Source organism: Lissotriton helveticus, chromosome 3_1 (genome assembly GCF_964261635.1).
Source record: "Lissotriton helveticus chromosome 3_1, aLisHel1.1, whole genome shotgun sequence".
In the NCBI taxonomy this organism is placed as follows: Eukaryota; Metazoa; Chordata; class Amphibia; order Caudata; family Salamandridae; genus Lissotriton; species Lissotriton helveticus.
The window spans coordinates 938,163,323-938,185,551 of NC_136061.1; the positions used below are offsets into that span (position 1 = coordinate 938,163,323).

Sequence of the window (22,229 nt, forward strand, 5' to 3'; positions counted from 1 at the left end):
CAAATCTCTGTTGCCCTGCTTCAAGTCCAATAACTCGTTGTCCGTAGCCTGGGAGATGGTGCGTCGATCAAAAATTCGTAAAAACTCTGCCTTGAAATCTTCAAACTTATACAAAACCGGATTATTAGAGGAGACCAAAGGCATGGACCACGCAGCAGCGTCACCACTAAGATAGGACAGCACAAACGCCACTTTAGACTGATCCTCCTTAAATAAGATGGGCTTACACAGAAAATGCAGGGAACACTGTGTCAAAAAGATTTGAGCCTTGTGAGGATCACCTTGGAATCTTTCTGGAGGGGCCAAAGGAATGGTTGGAGACATGGCATGAACTACCTGTGTGGTTAAAGCGGAAGGTGAGGAAGAGGAAGGAGCAAAGGCTGGAGACTTAAGCCCCCCAAAATTAGGACTAGGACTCACTGAAAGCTCTTCAACCCGCTGCCTCAAATAACTAGCCTCCTGATTAGACTTCCTAACTTCCTCTTTAGTTTCACTAAGTTGCTTTTGCAAATCCTCTAAAATGGTTGCCATAGCCTTAACATCTAAACCTTCTGCCATCTCACCCAGACGGAAAGAAATGTCTGGCACTTCAATCTGTCAAGAGCGTACCTGAATTCTTTTGAATCCGTGGGAGCTGATGGCTGGAAGGTAATTCCTAGAAGATATTTTCCCAACTCCCCTACTCCCCTGGGCCCAGAGAACTCTAAGCCCAGGAAGGAAAGGGAAAGGGGAAGTGGATAACAAGAGAGACTGCCACACAGAAATCGTCTAGCTTTCTTCACTCTGGGAGATCATCTCCTGTAACAGTAAGCAGAACATTACTACAGTTCCCAAAACTACACTGATTCCAACCCAAAACTCTCCTTTCTAATTTTACTAATTAAGTACCTTGAGTGTGTGTGGAATTTGCCTCTCTCAGAATTGACTGAACAACTGTGCTCCTAATAGATGAAGAGTCAGTCTTTCACTATTGGAAATATTCACCACAGTTTATATTGTCCAAAGCAGCTGAAGAATTATAGGTGGTATAACACTGTACTATTAATATGCATATCAACATACAACACTATACGTGTAGCCTTCTGGTACTGGAATGCTGTTACAGTTTACTGCTGAACTGGACTCTGAGGTGATTACTGCAGACTGGACCCTGAGGCGAAGACTCGTTTTGGGGTTGACTCCATAAACGTTAAGCAGCTCCAAAATGCATTTACTGAAAACTAGGCGACCTTAGAAACTGGTAGTCTCTGTGAATAACGTTCAAATGTCTCTGAATATTCGAAGCTCCCAGCAGTGCAAGTAGGCGAAACAGGAAACCAAAACTCTTACCGCACTCTGGAAGATATGCCTCAAAATGTCTTTCTTTACCAGACCCTCGAACTGCAGGAAGACTTGAGCAGCACAGAGACCGCACTCGGAACTGAAGGAATGGCGCTATTCTAAACTAGGGAATGGAGGTCCGGAAAGCGCCGCAGGTAGGAAGGGCCGAAATACTAGGAAACTTCCATTAGGACTTAAATTCAGAAAACTAACGGAATTTGACTGATGCGGTGACTGAAAAACGCCCTCAGAAGGAATGCGTCTTACCGCCTGGAAAATGACCGTTGAAGTGCACCGCGAAAGAAGCACGAGCGCACGAAATGGCCGACTGAGCCAACCACTAGAACGCTAAGGCAAACCAACAGTGGCACAACCAGGAAGTGATTATCTGCATCGAAATAACGCCACTCTCTGCCTCCGATTCCAGGCGGAGAGTGAATGAACTGAACCAGCACTGACCTTAAAGTTACAACTAGGAGCAGCGCTATCCGTAATCAACTGGGACCTGACACATGGTCAGGTTCTACCCTCTTCTTTGCACAAGATTACGCCAGAGCCACAGCCAACAGCTGTGCAAAGCTTTTCTGGATATGCGGCCTGAGCTCCGATCCATTGGCGCCAGATATGGCCTTTTCCACCCTTGCCTTTTTAGAGTCACTCATAACAACAAAACGACGACTTATGAGGATCCTGTTCGCCTCCGGAGCTTCCTCAATTCCTGCCAAGCATCTGAAATGGACCTTTCCAGCTCTTCGTCAGCTTTTCCTCCATGACTTTCATGACCTACCACTGGGATTTACTCACTAGTTCGCATAGTTTGTGTTGATGTTACATTTATTTGTTCTTACTATGTTGGTTCCACGCTTCTCCTCACTACCTTCTTTCCCTTTACATTTCTTCCCTTCTAATTCCATTATATGTTCGCCTCTTTCCCACCTATTTTTGAACTTTGCTTCTATCAGGACTGACAAGGTGGTGGCAGCTCCTTGTTTGTTTGTGTGGAAGAGCTCGTGCAGATTGCGAGGGGACCCTCCTCTGCATGTTTACTGAAGCCAGTATCACTGTTTTTGCTGTGCAAATAGCTTAAAACACGTATTTTACCTGTAGGATGCAATTGACTTAAGAACTGTACTTAATTTTTAAAAAACGATTTTTACCTGTTAGTTGTGCTGTAAATACAGTAATCTCCTGCACCCTTAGCCTCGTTCCACCGCGGCTTCGTGCCGTTTGTGTGGAGGGCAGGGTAAGCTCCATAGTGCCTCTGGGCCGGCTCCTCGATTAGGAAGGAGGTAGTGTTCCAGCTGGGGGCGGGGCTTAGGACATAAGTAAAGCGGGATTGGAAGCTCGAGTGACTGACAAGGTGGTGGCAGCTCCTTGTTTGTTTGTGTGGAAGAGCTCGTGCAGATTGCGAGGGGACCCTCCTCTGCATGTTTACTGAAGCCAGTATCACTGTTTTTGCTGTGCAAATAGCTTAAAACACGTATTTTACCTGTAGGATGCAATTGACTTAAGAACTGTACTTAATTTTTAAAAAACGATTTTTACCTGTTAGTTGTGCTGTAAATACAGTAATCTCCTGCACCCTTAGCTTCGTTCCACCGCGGCTTCGTGCCGTTTGTGTGGAGGGCAGGGTAAGCTCCATAGTGCCTCTGGGCCGGCTCCTCGATTAGGAAGGAGGTAGTGTTCCAGCTGGGGGCGGGGCTTAGGACATAAAATGACCACCCGGAAGCGCAGCGGTCGAGCGCAGCGGGAGCGCCGGTACCGCGCCGAAGCCGTGCCAAAGGGGTGCCAGTCTGTGCCAGTCCGCGCTGGGACTGCGCTATGCGCTAGACCCCCTGGCCATTGTAGAGCCCATCTAATGCCACAGGTAATTACGTATCCCAGAGCACAGCTCCTGAGCATAGGAAACACCTTACATGACAGGACTTGCACACATTTTGATTTAAGCTCACTGAATAATCTACCTTCTAATGTTTGTCCGCACTGCGCATTCACGATTACAACTCCCTATTCCCAACAACTTTCCTTGCTACATTCTGGAAACAATAACGAAAAATATACAAACTGCGTACTCATAAATGCTCGCTCTCTCATAAAACACAGGGATGAGGTAGCCGAACAAATAGTGAATCAAAACATAGATGTTATGTTCATAACTGAAACCTGGGCAGACCTTGCATCTGGCCCGGATTTCAATATCGCCACGCCAGATGGCTATCATGTAATAAGATTAGACAGATCCTCGGGAAAAAGAGGAGGTGGTCTAGCTATCATACACCGAGCCAAGCTAGCCATTAAAACTGAACCTCTTGACTATGACTTTGTGGAAGCTCTTGCCTTCACTATTACTCTTTCCCCTATACAAACTTTTAAGGGAACTCTGTTGTATCGACCACCTATCTTACGCACACCCTTTTTGAAATCCCTCAATCACCTACTAGAACCAGTAGCTGCCAACTCAGACTACACAATACTGGGAGATTTTAATTTCCACTTAGAAAACTTTGCAGATAAAGATTCGCAAATCCTGATCTCTGACTTCTCAGCCGCTGGTCTAGAACAGCAGGTCACTTTAGCCACTCATCAAGCAGGACACACCCTGGACGGTTTATTTACTAATAATTCTCATATTACGCACCTCACAGTGTTTCCACTTATTTGGACGGATCACTCAGCCGTCAATTTTACAATTCTAGTTAGGAACCATAAGAACTCTGCTACTAATACACACTCTCAGATCAAATGTCGTAACTGGAAAAAGATTGATTCCATTGCTTTACATAGTATTCTGGAATCTACGATACCAGAAGATACATCGGATTCACACGAAGCATCCAATAACTACGAGCATTGGCTGCACAAGGCATTTGACCACTTAGCTCCCCAAAACAAAAATGCAGCCAAATCGCATCAAACCCTCTGCGGCCTGGTTTTCGGAGTCATTAAGGCTCGAAAGACAACGCTGCAGAAATTTGGAGAGGCGTTGGCGCAGGAACTATGACAACAACGATAGAGAAACATACAAGAAAGCGTTGTTGAGTTATAGAAAGCTTATTATTGCAGAAAAATGTAACTTTTATAGCACGCAAATAGAACTAGCTCATAACTCGAGCAAACAGCTATATCAGGTGGTCAAAAAGCTAGCGAATCCTCCTGCCCCCCCCACCACAGAACCATCCCAAATATTCTGCAACAAAGTAGCAGATTTCTTCCAGTCTAAGGTTAAGGATATTTTTGATAACTTTACAAAAAAAACGACCACCGGTTCTGCCACTCTGGACATTCCTCTCATTTCACCAAAACCAATCTTTGAGGTCTTCTCTCCATTATCCCAATCGTCCATGGCAGAGCTTATGAATACTGTTAAATCAGGATCACCCCTGGACCCATGTCCTCCACTTATCCCTAAACCAGTTTCCAACTTAATAGCCCCGGTGCTTACCAACATCTGTAACACCATGTTTCAGACAGGCGACTACCCCCCAATCTGGAAAAAGGCAATTGTAAAACCTCTTTTAAAAAAACCCACCTTAAACCCTCTAGAGCCCAAAAGCTATCGCCCTATTGCCTCACTCCCTTATCCTTCAAAAATAATTGAAAAGGCAATGAACCAACAGCTGTCGAATTATATTGACCAGAACAATCTACTTGACGACACCCAGTTTGGGTTCAGGAAGGGCCATGGGACCGAGACTGCTTTGATAAAGGCAGCAGAGGAGGTCAGGATAATCATGGACCAGGGTGGTGCAGCGATCCTAATACTTCTGGATCTATCTGCAGCCTTCGACACGGTCGATCACACCATCTTGATCCACCGTGTCGCTGCCATTGGCATTCAGGGTAGGGCCAGAGCAACCTTAACATCCTTCCTGGCCGAGAGAGTGCAGTCCGTGAAGATGGGGTGCTATTGCTCTCCTGACTTTACCTTGCCGTGTGGAGTTCCTCAGGGCTCATCGCTAAGTCCGACACTTTTTAACATCTATGTGTCGGACTTGGCGAGGGTGATTAAGTCATTTGGTATAGGTTTAACATCATATGCCGATGACACCCAACTGGTCCTGGCGATCCACAAAAATGGAGAAGAAGTGGCAGCGAATTTTCAGGAGGGCATGAAAGCCATCAGTACCTGGATGAATCAGAATTGTTTAAAGCTAAATTCTGACAAGACGGAGGTGATGGTATTTGGTGAACTGACCCCGCCTTGGTCTCCAGTCTGGTGGCCTTCGGAGCTGGGAACTCCCCCACCACCAGTATCTAAAGTGAGAAATTTGGGCGTGCTTTTTGACAACAAGCTAGCCTTTGTCAGCCATGCCAACGCAGTGGTCTCATCTTCCTTCTTTGCCCTTAGAATGGTAAAGAAATTGCTTCCATTTCTTCCCCTAAATGCAGGCAAGACCCTAATGTCCACCCTAGTATTATCTAAGGTGGACTACTGCAATGGCCTGTTGCTTAACGCACAGGAGCAAGTTCTGAACAAATTACAGCTTGTTCAAAATGCTGCCGCAAGGATTCTGACTGGCACACATAAATACTCATCCATTTCCCCCATCATTCGCGAGCTTCATTGGTTACCGATTAGAAGCCGGACAAAGTTTAAGGCCATGTGTATTATTTACAAAGGCTTTGAACAAAAACGGACCAGAATTCCTCAAAAAAGCAATTAATGTGTACAAGCCTAGTTGAACATTACGTTCATCTTCAGCCCAACAGCTCCAAATTCCACGTACAAAAAAGGCAACATGGGGAGACAAACGTTTTGTGGTGGCTGCCTCAAAACAATGGAATCAGCTCCCTTCCTACATTAAACTTAGCCCTTCACTATTAACATTCCGAAAACATCTCAAGACCTGGCTTTTCAATCAGTAAATTATCAATGGAATTCCTCTGCAATCTGTGAACTCTAGCGCCGAGACACCGGAAGGTATTTGTGCGCTTTAGAAATTTTATAAATAAATAAAATAAATATCAGTAACCCTTTTGGTGTTCTCCTCTTATCAACTCTCCTGTTTTCTTTTTTTTTCCCCACAGGTTTCATAACTTACAGTATGTCTTCCCTTGGTTTGGTGGTTCGCTTGCATCGGATGTACCGTCTCCCCAAGTGGGCGCTCCCCCCTCAGTTTTCTCTTCTCGTCTCCCCCTCCTCGTATCGCCCCTCCCCTAGTTCCACCCTCCGTAAGCATGTTTTCCTTCCTTCCCTTGCTCTTCATTATTCCCTGTTTGTTTTTGATCTTGTTTTCATCTCTAATTCTACTTTGTTCAAAGGTGTCTCCTATTTCTTTTTTTTACTCACTTCCATATCTTTGCCTCTTCCATGTTCCTTTTTCTCGCATCTTTAGTCCTCTATTTTTTTCTTTACTTATCTGACTTTCACTACCACTTTTTCCGTCTCTGCATTTGTTCTTAACTCATATTCTTCCCTTTCTTTTATCTCCTTCCTTTCTTCTTCTGATTCTTTCCTAGCGGCTCCTCATCTGTTCTGGATCTTGTTCCCTTTCTTACTGACTTTCTTCCCTTCACCTTTTCTTATCTTCTCTCTGTATACTCTTTCTTTGCTTTTTCTTACTCTCCTAGTATTTTTTCTGCTTACTCACTTGTATTTCTTCCTTACTACTTTTCAACTCCATGTTTATTCACCTCTTTTTGACTTTCATATCCCTTTTATTCATTTTACTATTCTGGGCACTTATCCTTCTCTTTTTTTTACCAATCTTTTCAGTTTTATTTTCATGTTATGTCACTAAAAATAGTTACATGGAATGTTAAGGGAGTTAATTCTCCCATCAAGCGACAGAGAATTTTATCACACCTTGCACGCTTAAATGTTGATATTGCTTTCTTGCAAGAGACTCACTTATCTGCTGAAGAATCTGTTAAGTTGAAGAGAACTTGGGTGGGCGATGTATATTATTCCCCAGGGGATGGCAAACGCAATGGAGTAGCCATTTTATGCCACAAGCGTCTATCTCACTCTTTGCTTATTCAGGAATCGGATGATGTTGGTCGCTGGACATTTGTCAAGCTTTCTATTAAGAATGTTCCAACTTCCCTTCTAAATATCTATGCCCCCACTGCTGGCGACCCCACTTTCTGGTACACCCTGTCTCATCATATTACCAGACTTATTGATAACAATTTTATTTTAGCGGGAGATTGCAACCAGCCTTTTGATCCCTTTTTAGATAGACATTCCAAGGTTCCCTTCATTCGTAATAAGCCACACAAACTCTTCTCCCAAGCTATTTGTCAACACAAACTCACTGATGCTTGGCGTCTATGTAACCCAGAGCTGCGGGAATTTACTTTTTACTCTCCCTGTCATCATTCCCAATCCCGTATTGACTACATTTTTGTTACTCATGCAATTGCCCAAACCCTTACCCATGCAGAGATTGGTCCGATCCTACTCTCGGATTATGCCCCTACTTTGGTTCAACTTGACATTCTCCCTCATTCAGTTGGACCCAAGCGATGGCGCTTTAATAATTCCCTTCTTTTGGACCCCAAATTTACTTCATCCTTCACTGAATTTTCTGATGAATTTTTTTCATTCAATGATAATCCCTCCATTCCCAAGCATACCATTTGGGATGCCTTCAAGGCCGCAGCACGGGATTTCATAATTGGCTTTGTTGCAAAAAAACGGAGAGCTGCACGTACATTCACAACTACTCTCTGTGAGAAGTTGGCCTGATAGGTGATGTTTCCAATTCTGGAACCACCTATTATCAGACCAAACAATCCCTTATGGTGTCAGGTTGTAAGTCAACCTTGTTAGACAAGCTATCCTAGGGGTAGCATGGAGTAAGCAGCCTAAAGGCTTAACTTAAGAGGTCGTGTTAAGCGAGCTATTTTACCACATACAATCCTGTAATATCAAATGAAAGGACACCACACAAGTATATATTATAAAAATATATGTGTTTATTACTAAAAACAATCCCCAGTATTCTTTATGAATAAAGGGGCACAAGCGTTAAATCAAAAGCACAGTTTAAACATACAAGTTGCACAATTATGGATGAGGGCGGGTGGGCACTCAAACCATATACTAAACAAGTGGTATAAGAGATACCAATCGAACAGTGGTTAGGCCTAGGGCCTAGGGAATCGCTGGGAGCAGTCAGGACAAGCAGTGCTGAAGTCGGGAGAGGCCCACGGGATTCGGGAGCAGTGCGGAAAGCGCACGCATGCACCAATGTTAACCAATGGTGCGTAAAAGTTACAAAGTTAAAGTTTAAGGACACTTCCGCTGAACCTAGAGGAACAAAACTTAAGACACAGACCCTAGAGATGTGTACCAGTGTGGGAACACCGGCGGAGCAAAGTTACCTCACCCACAGGAAGCGGGTGCACAGGGTCGAAGTTGAGTCGGGTTTCGTCACGCAGACTCTTGGTGCTTGAAGCTGAAAGGGCTGCAGGCGGGGTGAAAGAAAAGTGTCCGGTGGAGTCCAAGGGTGGACTCGAGTCGAAAAGTACCTGAAAGCAGAGGGGACAGAGTCTGGGTCACTCAGCAGTGACCAGGGTGGAACCAGGACGGAACCAGGCAATGTCGGGCGCAATCAGGTCGCTGTTGAGGTGCTTCTCTCCACTGTCACGTGGGCTCTGGGGCATCTACGACGTCCAGGAGCAGGTCACGATCTGTCCCACGCAGGCTCTCGCCGTCGGCGCTGTCGGCTTCAAGATTGGAGCAAACAACACTTGGCAAAAGCAATCCACGCGGAACCGGGAGATTGCTTCTCACTCGAACCAGGAGGGTCAGAGTGGGGGCTCCTTTTCAGGGGAGCTGGAGCAAATCTGGAGCAACCAGATTCACAAGTTGATTTCAAGTTTTCGTCGGCACAGGGGCCACTAGCCGGCTGGCAAGTGACCGGGCCAACGCGTTGAGCCAAAAGTAGCAGAAGGGCCCCACGCAGCACTCGATGAGTGTAGAGGGGTGAGCTTCGGTGCAAGAGTGGCTCAGGGTTGGGGCTTCTCAAACCCCGGTGTACAGCTTCGAGGGTCACTCGTGGGCTGCACAGTCAGCGTCTCGTGGTCAATTCAAGATGGCGTGCCCCACGCTTCCGGTCGCCTCCACGGGTCTCAGCTCTGCAGGGACTGTGGATCGGGCTGTTGGAAAGCAGGCAGGCTTGATCTCGTCGATCTCTGTCGCTCGAGTTCCGGCAGGAACTGCAACAAAGTAGATGTCGATAGCTGGATGGTGCCTGTTTGCACAGGGTGGTCACTCCTTGGCCACAAGGGAGATTCTTCGGGCTTCTACGTCGAGTAGGATGTCGAAGGGTCCAGAATTTCGTTTCTTATGTTTCTTCAGGATAATCTGAAGTGCATTGGCACTGCTCCCAGTCTTATACTAATTTTGGGGGCTGGATTACCTGCTAGGTCCCCTCCTATGGGTGGGACCCAGGAAGTGGGTGGATACACCCCCTTCCTTTGATCCAGGCCGCCCTGGCACGAGGGCTGGAGTGCCCCAGAACCGGTTTGGCCGGATTATGCAAGGGGCAGCCTTGTGCTCCCCATGCAGTGTCTGGTTTCTTTCAAACCTCCCTGCTACAATCCACTATCTCCTGTCTGAGGGGGTGTAACACCTCCCTGCAACAGGAAACCCTTTGTCCAGGCCCCATTTGGCTGAGTTTCGGTCAGCTTCAGGGGGTCATACTCTTGTCTGTGGCAGAGGCATCCATTTTGTGGATCTAAGGTCCTTTTAGAAATTAACCGCATTTAAGTAAAGTAACATGTCTTACCCCTCTAGAGGGGTGGAATGCTATCCCCGTCGCCAGAACTGGCGAAGGGATAGTATTCCAAATCGTATGACACCTTACACGACATGTTTTGATAAAGCCAAACCAGAGTTGCTATATAACCGCGAGGATTATAAGGCACTTAAGAGTATATGGTATGGCGTTATCCTGAAACAGCTTAGGGAGTTGTTCCCGACAGCTGCAGACAGGCTCAGCTCATGCTAGAGCTCCATCTCACATTAAACCACGCACTCTGCCTCCAGGATTGATGAGGCCTTCCATAGGAGTGGCTCACAGGTTTATATGTGTCCAGATATAGGTTTAGATATAGGTATACTATACCTAAGTAAGGGGTGATTACACCACCTTACCCCAGCTGAGTGATCCGCCAGTTGTGTCAATTTAAGAACCAGCCAGGGGTGGCAAAAGATATGCTGCAGCCCCTGGTAGGCCTTGGTGGCCCCTATGCCCTGGGCACCTATAGTGCATTATACAGGGGCTGACAAGGAGTCCATTTCCAATTGTGGTATGTACCTAGGGTACATGGAATCCATTTTACAGAGAGAGCAGATGGCCTGGGGCCCTGATTAGCAGGGAACCAGGTCAACTAAGTCAAAAAACCAGCTAAACACAGGCAAAAAAATCTGGGGTAACCATAGTCAGGTAGCCACCTTCCTACACAACCCCCCCACCCCCCAAACGAAAGGAGATAAGGCTATCCTTGGCCAGGTAAGCCTATATTGCCTGAGTGGCCATATAAGGAAGTACCTGCACTAGCATGGGTACCCCCTGTCTCATGGTCCACTAAGCAGTCCCTCACCCTTGGGCTATTAGAGGGTCTCCACCATAGGGAATCACTACCTTGGGTGTGTTTATGCAAAGTTAAAGGCTGGTTTGGATATGGAGTATTGAAGTGAGGCTCTACTAATTTAGGGCTTAGCTTCCTCCAATTATCTTCCACCATGTGTGCCTTTCTTTCTTTAACTGAGTTGCACTGTGCTCTCATGGTCAGCCTCTGGCTACCTAAAGCTGGAGGCTGGGTCCCTCTGTTTGGCTTGCTGGAGGGACAGTTCAGGTTTGGGCCCTTTGGGTCCCAGGTTTGGCTGTGCCCAACAGAATCCATCTGTGGGAGGTCCCTAACTGTTTTTAAGGGGGCTCTCTCAGGAGTTTTTAAAGTTTTCACCTTACTAGGGCTACTAGTTTTGGTGCCCCTAATCTGTTGATGGGGGTGCTTTATTTGACAGGGGGCCCTCTGGGTCTCACTGTCCTTCTTGTCCTCTGCAGCCGTGGGCTGGCTAAGGCAAGGTAGAGAGGGGCAGGTTACCTGCTCCAGACTGGGTCCCACCTGAGAAGGGTCCACTGACATCAGAGGTTCTGTCAGGCTAGGCCCAACCACCTCTGGGGCAGTTCCTTCATCAGGGGTAAGATCAGTTCCCTGAGGAGGCTGATCCTGTCCTAAAGTCTGGTGAGGGGGAGATTTCTCTTCCTCCTCCATGCTCTCAGTTTGTGTGGAGTTATCCATCATTTCAGGTTTCACAACACACATATCAGTTTGAGTTTGGGCTGTGGCCATCACAGCCCCACCAACCTTTTCAGGAGGAGACTCAGTTTGAGTTACTGCTGTTATCATAACAGCTTTGCTATTCTGTTCAGGAAGAGCTTTTGCTAAAGATGGGGCAGAGAGTTGCTCAGCCCTACCAACCTTTTCAGGAAGGACATCTTGAATTGGGGCTGTAGCTAGTACAGCCCCACTAACCTTTCCATTGGAATTTACCATTCTAGAATGGATTTCCTGTTCAACCTCAGCCCAGGCTGAGATTTCCAAATCATTACCAAGTAGACAGTCCACAGGCAAGTTTGATGACACTGCCACTCTCTTTGGGCCAATGACACCTCCCCAGCTGAGACTTACTACTGCCATGGGATGATTTGTTTTGATTCCATCAATGTTTGTAACCTGGTATGTGGCACCAGGTAAAAGTTGCTTAGAGGGGACTATGCCATCAGCCACCATGGTGATGCTAGCCCCTGTGTCTCTAAAAGCTTCAACTTTCAAACCATTGATGATGGGTTCTTGTCTATATTTGCTCAAAGTATTTGGGCAATCAGAGAAGTTGGCAAACCCCATGCCAGTCTCATAAACAAGATTATTTGGGGAGGGGGACCTGGATAGGCCAGGGTCCTCCTGGGCTCCAAATGTAAACCCACCCAGATTCCTGGGTGTGCTCCCACTTCCTGGGGGATTACTGCTGACAGTAACAGGAGGTGTTGGAGCTGGCTTTGGAGGTATATTCTCTTTATTGTTATTCTTGGGACAACAGTTGTCTGTTTTGTAATGCCCAACCTGTTTACAGGCATAACAATAAGGCTTTTTCTCAGTTGAAGAAGTGTCTTGGGACCCACCCCCATTCTTGGAGTTTTGGGGCCCTGGGGAAGTCTTTTCTTTATTTTTATCCCCACCCTTATCTTGAGGCTTGGTAGACTCCTTCTTCTGGTTACTGTCCTGATTCTTAGGCCTAATCCTGGTTCTGACCCACTTGTCTGCCTTCTTTCCCAATTCTTGGGGAGAGGTCAGATCAGAGTCCACCAGGTGCTGGTGTAAGAGCTGGTTCTGACAATTACTTAGGATCTGCTCCCTCATAATCAAATTATACAATCCTGTAAAGTCATGTACTTTGCTGCCATGTAGCCAACCCTCCAGAGCCTTAGTTGCACAATCAACAAAATCAGTCCAGTCCTGAGTCTGTGTCTTCTGGGTGTCTCTGAACTTCAACCTGTACTGTTCAGTGGTTAAGCCAAACCCATCTATCAGAACACTCTTCAGGACTTTGTAATTGTTTGGATCCTCATGTCTAACAGTGAGGAGCTTATCTCTCCCTTTCTCTGAAAAGGAGTACCATAAGATTGCTGCCCACTGTTCCTCAGGAACCTGCTGTACCATGCAGGCTCTCTCAAGAGCAGTTATCCACTTGTGGATGTCATCCCCTTCCTTGTAGGGGGGCACAATCTTTGTCAGGTTTCTACTATCATAGGACCTGGGTTTCTCTTTAGGAATATTGCTGCCACCAGTGGCATCTAAGCCACACAATTTTTGCTCTCTTGCCAAGGCAAGTCTCGCTTGAGCCAAGGCTACCTCCTCCCTCTCTATTTGGAGTTTGACAGCCCTCATTCTGGCCCTATGCTCTAGCTTTTGAGAAGCAGTCATGCCTCTCTGAGATTCTCTGGAGGCACTAGAAATATGAGAGTCCCCTGAGGGAGATCTCACTCTTCTGTTGCCTGGGAGAATGTTATAGGGTCTGGGGAGGTGCTGGCCCTCTCCATTCCCCAGTAGGTCTAAGTTGGCCTGGTTAAGCCTGGCAACTAGGACCTGGCTACCCCTCTGATCCTGATCTTCTGGGTCCTCTACATCTGAGTCCTCCTCCTCCTCTTCTTCCTCCTCTTCTCCTTCCTCTTGAGGGGTATCAGTTACAGGGGGGTTCACTCCATCTCCTGATTCTAAGGGAGCTTCATTCCCCTTCTCTAAGTCATCCTGCTCTAGAATGGCTATCAGGATAGGACAGGTGGGACTTCTGCCCCTTTTTAACCCTCTTGATATGCACAAGGCAATCAAGTCCTTTCGGGTTAACTTGTCATAGCTGGAAGTTGCCTTGGTAAGGTCAACTGTCACAGGAGCAGACCCTGAGGCTTTTCCTGTGTCAGACATGACTGCTAGTGAGGTGTAAGTGGTGCACTTACCTACACTACGTGTTTTCCTACTGTACCTTGCTAGTGAGTTGTAGTCAGGGTGTGCTAATCCCTTTAACCTACAACTACTAAGTTCAGTAGAACTTAATATGCTAAGCTTTTGATTTATATGTACCTAGAGGTACTTGATGTGATCTTTCAATTTGATAAAAAGATTGCAATGGTAAAACAACAGCAAGCTCAAATCCGCACCGCTGCTCACCAATGTGAGAAGTTGGCCTGATAGGTGATGTTTCCAATTCTGGAACCACCTATTATCAGACCAAACAATCCCTTATGGTGTCAGGTTGTAAGTCAACCTTGTTAGACAAGCTATCCTAGGGGTAGCATGGACTAAGCAGCCTAAAGGCTTAACTTAAGAGGTCGTGTTAAGCGAGCTGTTTTACCACATACAATCCTGTAACAACAAATGAAAGGACACCACACAAGTATATATTATAAAAATATATGTGTTTATTACTAAAAACAATCCCCAGTATTCTTTATGAATAAAGGGGCACAAGCGTTAAATCAAAAGCACAGTTTAAACATACAAGTTGCACAATTATGGATGAGGGCGGGTGGCCACTCAAACCATATACTAAACAAGTGGTATAAGAGATACCAATCGAACAGTGGTTAGGCCTAGGGCCTAGGGAATCGCTGGGAGCAGTCAGGACAAGCAGTGCTGAAGTCGGGAGAGGCCCACGGGATTCGGGAGCAGTGCGGAAAGCGCACGCATGCACCAATGTTAACCAATGGTGCGTAAAAGTTACAAAGTTAAAGTTTAAGGACACTTCCGCTGAACCTAGAGGAACAAAACTTAAGACACAGACCCTAGAGATGTGTACCAGTGTGGGAACACCGGCGGAGCAAAGTTACCTCACCCACAGGAAGCGGGTGCACAGGGTCGAAGTTGAGTCGGGTTTCGTCACGCAGGCTCTTGGTGCTTGAAGCTGAAAGGGCTGCAGGCGGGGTGAAAGAAAAGAGTCCGGTGGAGTCCAAGGGTGGACTCGAGTCGAAAAGTACCTGAAAGCAGAGGGGACAGAGTCTGGGTCACTCAGCAGTGACCAGGGTGGAACCAGGACGGAACCAGGCAATGTCGGGCGCAATCAGGTCGCTGTCGAGGTGCTTCTCTCCGCTGTCACGTGGGCTCTGGGGCATCTACGACGTCCAGGAGCAGGTCACAATCTGTCCCACGCAGGCTCTCGCCGTCGGCGCTGTCGGCTTCAAGATTGGAGCAAACAACACTTGGCAAAAGCAATCCACGCGGAACCGGGAGATTGCTTCTCACTCTAACCAGGAGGGTCAGAGTGGGGGCTCCTTTTCAGGGGAGCTGGTGCAAATCTGGAGCAACCAGATTCACAAGTTGATTTCAAGTTTTCATCGGCACAGGGGCCACTAGCCGGCTGGCAAGTGACCGGGCCAACGCGTTGAGCCAAAAGTAGCAGAAGGGCCCCACGCAGCACTCGATGAGTGTAGAGGGGTGAGCTTTGGTGCAAGAGTGGCTCAGGGTTGGGGCTTCTCAAACCCTGGTGTACAGCTTCGAGGGTCACTCGTGGGCTGCACAGTCAGCGTCTTGTGGTCAATTCAAGATGGCGTGCCCCACGCTTCCGGTCGCCTCCACGGGTCTCAGCTCTGCAGGGACTGTGGATCGGGCTGTTGGAAAGCAGGCAGGCTTGATCTCGTCGATCTCTGTCGCTCGAGTTCCGGCAGGAACTGCAACAAAGTAGACGTCGATAGCTGGATGGTGCCTGTTTGCACAGGGTGGTCACTTCTTGGCCACAAGGGAGATTCTTCGGGCTTCTACGTCGAGTAGGATGTCGAAGGGTCCAGAATTTCGTTTCTTATGTTTCTTCAGGATAATCTGAAGTGCATTGGCACTGCTCCCAGTCTTATACTAATTTTGGGGGCTGGATTACCTGCTAGGTCCCCTCCTATGGGTGGGACCCAGGAAGTGGGTGGATACACCCCCTTCCTTTGATCCAGGCCGCCCTGGCACGAGGGCTGGAGTGCCCCAGAACCGGTTTGGCCAGATTATGCAAGGGGCAGCCTTGTGCTCCCCATGCAGTGTCTGGTTTCTTTCAAAGCTCCCTGCTACAATCCACTATCTCCTGTCTGAGGGGGTGTAACACCTCCCTGCAACAGGAAACCCTTTGTCCAGGCCCCATTTGGCTGAGTTTCGGTCAGCTTCAGGGGGTCAGACTCTTGTCTGTGGCAGAGGCATCCATTTTGTGGATCTAAGGTCCTTTTAGAAATTAACCGCATTTAAGTAAAGTAACATGTCTTACCCCTCTAGAGGGGTGGAATGCTATCCCCGTCGCCAGAACTGGCGAGGGGATAGTATTCCAAATCGTATGACACCTTACAGGACATGTTTTGATAAAGCCAAACCAGAGTTGCTATATAACCGCGAGGATTATAAGGCACTTAAGAGTATATGGTATGGCGTTATCCTGAAACAGCTTAGGGAGTTGTTCCCGACAGCTGCAGACAGGCTCAGCTCATGCTAGAGCTCCATCTCACATTAAACCACGCACTCTGCCTCCAGGATTGATGAGGCCTTCCATAGGAGTGGCTCACAGGTTTATATGTGTCCAGATATAGGTTTAGATATAGGTATACTATACCTAAGTAAGGGGTGATTACACCACCTTACCCCAGCTGAGTGATCCGCCAGTTGTGTCAATTTAAGAACCAGCCAGGGGTGGCAAAAGATATGCTGCAGCCCCTGGTAGGCCTTGGTGGCCCCTATGCCCTGGGCACCTATAGTGCATTATACAGGGGCTGACAAGGAGTCCATTTCCAATTGTGGTATGTACCTAGGGTACATGGAATCCATTTTACAGAGAGAGCAGATGGCCTGGGGCCCTGATTAGCAGGGAACCAGGTCAACTAAGTCAAAAAACCAGCTAAACACAGGCAAAAAAATCTGGGGTAACCATAGTCAGGTAGCCACCTTCCTACACTCTCCTTTCTGACATTAAGAAATTGGAGCATTCTTATTATACCTCTCGTACGCAGGACAGCTTGACAGCTTTGATTAATGCCAAAATGAAATTTAACAAAAAGTCCACAGATGATGCATCTTTATTCTTATTAAAATCAAGTGCAAAGTTTTACGGGGGTAAAAATAAGGCTGGGAAGATTCTCGCTAACTATTTGAAAGTAAAGCATAACAAATTGAATATTGAATCAATCTATGACACACACTCTGTTCTTAAACATAGAGACACAGATATTCTCGCTGAATTTTCTGCTTTTTATAAAACCTTATACTCTTCTGAAACCCAACCCTCATCTCAATCTTTAGATCACTTTTTCTCCAACATTCAAAAGCCAGCTCACTTCCCACTTGACCTCTCTCATTTGGAGCTTAATATCTCTCAACAAGAGTTGCTTATAGCACTCCAAACTCTTCAAAAAGATAAGGCCCCCGGGCCGGATGGCTTTACTGTTGAATTCTTCCTTCATTTCTCCAAACTTCTCATCCCTAAAATACACTCCCTCATTGATGCTTTCCTCACCTTGGGCTCTTCCTCAGGTTCTTTCTCTGAGGCACATATTTGTCTCATACCCAAGGAGGGGAAAGACGCTCAATATTGCAAGAACTATAGACCAATCTCCTTGGTTAACATTGATTATAAAATATTTGCAAAGTCTCTTGCAGCACGTCTCGATCTTCTTCTCCCGGATCTTCTGGGTGAGGAACAGTCAGGCTTTGTTAAGGGACGCTTTATCACTGATAATACTAGATTGTTATTCAATATTTTATCCAAGTCCCGCCATTTGCCCCAATCCCTTGCTGCCATTGCCCTGGATGCTGAAAAAGCATTCGATAGAGTTGAATGGACCTATCTCTTTCACACCCTTCATTGGTTTGGTTTTGGCCCTAAATTTATTTCTCTAATCTCCTTACTCTACTCCAATCCACGTGCAGCTGTTTGTGCTAATGGTCAAATATCCTCCTTTTTTGATTTGGGGAGAGGTGTTCGTCAAGGGTGCCCCTTATCTCCTTTTCTTTTTAATTTGGCCTTAGAACCCTTCTTATCTAGACTTCGTCAGAACCCTACCATACAAGGTTTTCAAACATCAGAATCTCAAGTTAAGCTTGCTGCATACGCGGATGACATTCTTCTCTTTATTTCTAACCCCACTGATTCGATTCCCGCCTTCCTTACTGAAGTGTATGAATATTCCCAAATATCTGGCTACAAACTCAATAATGATAAGTGTGAGATCCTACCTTTAACGAAATTTACATTTAAACCCGACTTTGCTGCTTCCAATTTCACATGGAAAGCTTCCCATATTAAGTACCTCGGCTTGCATATCACTCCTACCATTCCTGACACTGTCTCCCTCTGTCTATCCAAATGTACCCAAAAATTAGAGGATTTGACGTCTAAGTGGCATCCTCTCTATCTGTCCTGGTGGGGCCGCCTTGACACTATTAAAATGATGCTGTCTTCCATAGTTCTTTATACCATTTCCAATATTCCAGTATCCATTCCTTCCAAGTTTTTTAAGAAAATCAACTCCATTCTGATGTCCTTTCTCTGGAATGAGAAAAAGCCTAGAATGTCTCTCGCCCGATTGATTCGCCCTAAGGCGGAGGGTGGAGTTAACTTTCCAAACTTCCCTGCCTACCATAAAGAGTTCTTATTGCGAAAAGCTTCTTTTTGGCTGCAGGATCCCAGCACCCCTTGTCCTTTATGGGCTAAGTTTGAACGCCTTCTTCTTTCTCCTTTCTCCTTCGCTGAATATCTTTCCTTTTCCCGTAAACCTTTTTCCATTTCCACTCCCATCCATACATTCACCACTAAACTGCTCCTGTCTTCTTCCCATCCCCCTCCTGTGACCATTGCTGACTTCCTTTCTTCCACCATTTGGCACAACAACGCACTCCTCATTCGTAACAAACCCATTTTCTGGAAGGCATGGCATCGCAAGGGATTGCTATGGGTCTCTCAACTCTTCTCTCAATCCTCTTTTTTGTCTTTCAATACTCTTAGTTCCCTCTATGACTTACCTACCTCGTTCACTCGTAACTATCTTTTACTTAGGGAGGCAACACTAGTAACTTACAATCAACTCTTTCAGCTACATACATCTCCCGTTTCTCCCAATCCTGTCTCTTCACTTCACTCATTTTTACGCACGATTCCAAAAGCCTCCTCCATTTATAAATATCTTCACACTACTGACTCTCCTAGGCCCAAATCCAAAGTAGAGGAATGTTGGGAACATGACCTTTCTGCGTCCTGGCCAATTTCACTATGGGACAAAGTTTGGATCAAGATTCGTAAATCCTCAAGATCGGCAACCTTAACGCAATCCCTATTTTTTATCCATAACAGACTTCTATATACCCCTTTTGACCCCCATAAGCGTTTCCCAAACACTTCTCACACATGCTGGTCTTGTTCTGCCCCACAAGCCACTTTATTTCATATGTTGTTCTTATGTACCTCTGTTCATGCTTTCTGGCAGCAGGTTTGGGCTCAAATTAATTTGATTTTTCACACAAATATCCCTTTCTCTTACATTAACATTTTTTTAGGTAGCCTTTCCCCTTGCTGGGAGGATGTTGAACTAAAGCCTCAGATTATTGACTTACTACTAGCCGCTGCATTCCAGCAGATAACGGTGAATTGGAAAGACACCACCAATGTCTCCTTCAAGGCGTGGTGGTTCAATGTCTGTCACAACCACAGACTTGACACTGCTTTTGTTTTTCCGTCTCACATGGCCGCAAAACGCTTGGACTTATGGCTTCCTATCACGCTATACCTGGATAATTGTGCCAATCGTTCGTTTCGTCCACTACCCTCGCAACAGGAGGTCCTTAAACCTCCTTAAATGCCCACTGCATTCCATTTTTTCTTTCCCTCATTGTATTATTTTTAGGTATTTCCTTGCTTTTATGATTCATGCTTATATACCTTTTTTTTTTTTCTTTCCTCTTACATTCCATTGCCCGGATTTTCTTTCTGATGCTATGTTTTCCAATTGATAACATGTACAATTTTATGCTTGATTCATTTATCATACTTTTCAATGTCTTATACTTCCATTATATTATGTGTTGACACCTTGTTTTTCTTTTTCATATCAAATAAAATTTTCTTGAACTTAAAAAAAAAAAGCCACACAAGCAGCCCTGCAGCCGTGATCTAATTAATGAAAAAAATGCAGCAAGTTTAGAAGCACGACGTGTGCTTTCAGAATCACTCATATATGTAAAAGCCACACAACAGCAGCTCCATTGTTCCCGATGAAGCTGCAGGGCAGTTCTCTTCCATGAACCTCCGACACAGGGCTGCTGATGGTTGATCCTGAAAAGAAGAAAAGGAAAGTTACTTGCAAAAGCCTGTGTGGGAATGGCTAAATGATGACTAGAGTTTTGTCCTTGGACTTCAATAACAGTGCGACTGGGTGGCTCTTCCGGTCACACCCTCACAGAGTCTGTGTGATGCTCTCAATGCCTTTTTTGTGAACAAGATTGAGGCTATAAAAAAGAGCATTCCTGTTAGTTCCTCCGCTATTAATCCATCAGCAGGTGGCATGAACAGCCACACGATCACATGCTTCCCTAATATTTCCCAAGACAATCTAACGGAGTTGATGGCGAAAGTCAAGTCAGGATCACCCAACGATACTTGTCCCCCTAAGGTCCTAAGAGTGGTAGCTTCTTCTTGTGGAGACACTCTTCTACAATTTCTCAACTACTCCCTTAACTTGGGCCTGGTACCTAGATCTATTAAAAAAGCAGTCATGGTGCCCCTCCTTAAGAAAGTGGGGTCAGACCCTTCTGACATGAAGAACTTTCACCCTGTGTCCCTTCTACCGTACTTAGCAAAAATCCTGGAGGCCCATGTTGCCCACCGTCTCTGTGCCTTTACAGAGAAGTTGGAGCTTTTGGACCATTGTCAGGCGGGGTTTCGACTCACACACTCAACTGAAGCAGTGGTCACATCTGTGAAGGGGAACACACAAGCCCTAGTGTTACATGACTTGTCAGTAGCCTTTGGCACAGTTGACCACTCTCTGCTGGCTGATTGGGTCAGGCCCGCTACGCTACACGGGGTAGCATTGAACTGGATCATCTCCTTTTTGAAGGATAGATCTCAACTAGTAAGGCTATCCCCTAGCTAGGAAATTTCTCCTTCTATGTATGTATGTATATATAGAATATATATATATATATATATCTATATATCTATATATATATATATAGATATATAGATATATATATATATATTCTATATATATATATATATATCTATATATATATATATTAACAAACAAATTGTCCTGTCGCAGCGGGAGCTCGATCCAGTTGGTGCCCGCGATGAGACCAGGACAGTGTCTCAAGTAGTTGCAATACAACAAAGAAATCGCGGCCCACTTCTTGATGATTCACGCTGTTATTTTATTCACAAACGTGAGGTAACAACTCCTACGCGTTTCGAACCGTAGTTCCTGATCACGGTAGTATAAGTGATTAGTCCCTCTACTATTTCCACATTTATACCACTACATGCCCTAAACACTATCTGGGGCATGCTGGGACTTGTAGTTTTCAAGGTTCAACAGTTTTTGCATTTTTATTTATGCATTACACAGATTAGGTTAACAGGTTAGCGAGGATTCTTTCCGGTTACAGCACTGAAAAAGCGTCCCCTAATTTAACAGAGGCTTTTGCGCTTTTATAACGCACATAACACTCAAGTGCGTGTAAAATCAGGACTCTTTTTACATGAATCTTGATTTATGTGTGTAACTTAAGACATAGGGGCCGATTAGGATGGCGGACGGACTTGCGTCCGTCCGCCACCCCTGAGTAGGAGGGACCGTCCGCATGGGCAGCGGCGGTCCCTCCATGGCAATTAGGATGTGACCGCCACCCTGGCGGTCACATCCTGTATGTTTTACATTGCGGCGGGTGCTGCTTGAAGCAGCACCCGCCGCAATGTAAAAAATGAAAGGTGTGCATTTGCATCCACAAAGCGGCAGGCACCGCGCGGTGCCTGCCGCTTCGTGCACGCAAAGGCAGGGGGGTACCATGGGTACCCCCCATGTGCACCCCCCACGCAACCTTCACCCAGGGGGCCCGCAACGGGCCCCCAAAGTGAATGTCCGTATGCTTTTCCACGGCGGAAAAGCCGCCGCGGAAAAGCATTACTTTCCCTACATCCTAATATGGCTGGCGGTGTCTGATAGACACTGCCAGCCATGTTAGTGCTTTTCCGCCGTGGTCGCCTTCCGACCGTGGCGGAAAAGCGGCGGACAGATTGTGAGACCCACCAGCCATCCTGATTTGGCGGTGGGTCTTTCAGGCCTCCTCGGTGGATTTCCCGCATACTCCGGGCCGGCGGTGGCTTCCGCCGGCCCGGAGTATGCGGAAAATCCGCCATCATAATGACCCCCATAGTGTCAATTCTCAAT

General features: G+C 46.3%; 1 long non-coding RNA gene across 2 annotated transcripts in view; it reads left to right on the forward strand.

Moving 5' to 3' along the window:
• The first annotated feature begins 6,059 nt into the window (after nt 1-6,059).
• Nucleotides 6,060-22,229, forward strand: part of LOC144824803 (uncharacterized) — a 42,074-nt gene continuing 25,904 nt past the window's right edge. For both annotated transcript variants that reach the window (XR_013609124.1, XR_013609123.1), the window contains exons 1-2: nt 6,060-6,241; nt 6,349-6,492. This is a non-coding gene — a long non-coding RNA (uncharacterized LOC144824803). The remainder of the gene's footprint in view (nt 6,242-6,348; nt 6,493-22,229) is intronic.